Source organism: Austrofundulus limnaeus, unplaced genomic scaffold, assembly GCF_001266775.1.
Source record: "Austrofundulus limnaeus strain Quisiro unplaced genomic scaffold, Austrofundulus_limnaeus-1.0 Scaffold750, whole genome shotgun sequence".
NCBI lineage: Eukaryota > Metazoa > Chordata > Actinopteri > Cyprinodontiformes > Rivulidae > Austrofundulus > Austrofundulus limnaeus.
In genome coordinates, this window is record NW_013953152.1 from 4,284 (window position 1) to 6,186 (window position 1,903).

Below are 1,903 nucleotides of genomic sequence, written 5' to 3' on the forward strand. Positions count from 1 at the left end.
AACAAAAGGTCTCCATGTTCCGTAATAAAGGCCCAATAAAGCTATGTAGCAGTATGAACACAGCGCTCTGCTCTACACCCTGCACAAGCACACACACACACACACACACTTATTCTATCGTCATGGGGACTTTCCAATTGTCCCCTCCAAGGAGCAAAAACATGCACACATGTGCTCTGTTGTGCAGTGAATCAATCGTGTTTCCTTTTTGTTTATTTATTTGTTCAAACCAGAGTCAGAAAAACTTTTTTTGTCAACTGTGTAAATTAAAATTAAATGTGGATGGTTGCTTGCTCTTAAGTCTCAGTTGTAAAGTCCAGCTTGCAGTCTGGTTCTGCTCTGCAGCAGATCCCTCCAGTTATTTTCCAGATTCTGAAAATGGCTTTATGACGACACAGGTTAGTTTTTATAGTGAGAGATACAGAAAATTCAACTAATACAAATTAAATTTAAAAGTTTTTCGTGTTGTTATTTTCATTATTTTAAAAATCTTTTTCTCATTTAATAAATATTAGTAATATTTCTGCTGTTAATCATAATTCTCTCTGGTTTAGCCGAGGCCAAAGATCCTGAAGGCCAAACTACAGGAGTTGTCCATCTGAGGGGCAGGTGTAGTCTAAAATACAAAACCATGAAATGTTTAAGATGTTTATAAAATGTTCAGATCTTTAAAAATTGCACTTTTGCACTCTAGAATTTCTTTCATTTCATTTCTCTTGATGTTTAAGTTAAAATTTCAGGTCACAGAATCACTTTAAAATTACTTTCCAGCAAGTTTTATGTCTATGATTCTGGTTCAAATATAGACCTTTTTTTTTTTGCTTGATTTTTACCAAATTATTTGTGAGTTAACATTGCCTTAATGGACAAAGGTTTTAATAAAGTGAACCATTAAAACATCAATGTTAAATGTGATGCGTTTCAAAATTTGCGTGCACCTAACCTTTGTACTGGTGCACCTAAGGAAAAATGTTGGGCAGACCAGCGCAACCAGTGCAAAAAGTTAGTCTAGAGCCCTGTAATGTTTTTTATCATATTTTTACTATGTTTTATTCCTGTTAGGTTTTGTTCTTTTAAAGAGTACCCAAAATTAACTTAACTGGTGAGGAACACAGGACAAGACAAAAGTGATAAAAATAAGTGAGTTTATTGTACAGTGATTGGGTCCAGGTTTTCTTGCTGAAAAAACAAAGGAAAAGGTGGTTTAGGATGATGTTCTCTGGTAAGTGTTTTGAAGGTGTTGAATGTGTTAATTGTTAGTCTTTTCTTACAGGATCCAGGTGAGGAGGCTGACCAGGATGAGGAGGTTTGTAGAGGTTCTTTGTTTGGGATCGAACACAGGTAATTTCCAATATGTCTTTTGCAGATTTCTGAGAGAGAGAGGCAGGGCGGAGGACGATGAATCACTTCAGTCTTGAAGTGAAAAAAACCAACAGTCTGGATAAGAACCAACTGTGGAGTCACCAGGGGGATCAGGATAGTCCAGCCTGAATACAATGTAAGTGTAGACAAGAGAAATACAACAAGGGTTAAATCAGTTTTCTCAAAGAATTAAACTGAGGCCGTCTTAAACAGTACCATGGGGCACTGAATAATCCAGCGTCGGATGGATCTCAGAAGGCGACTGAAATACTCTCAGGATTAATCAGAGCAGAYAATGCACAGGTGAGTCCATCCAGTCTCCGCCCACCGAACTCTCCATGAACTGCAAAACAATTAAGTCAGGAAAAGCAGCAGCAAACCTCCACAATTCCACACAAGAATTGTTTTATATTTGAAATAATTTTTTATTTTTTAAACATTTTAGGACATTTTTAAAACAATGAAATGACAATTTTACAACAGCAATGAAACAATGTCAACGTCCAATGTGTGTGTGTGTGTGTGTGTGTGTGTGTGTGTG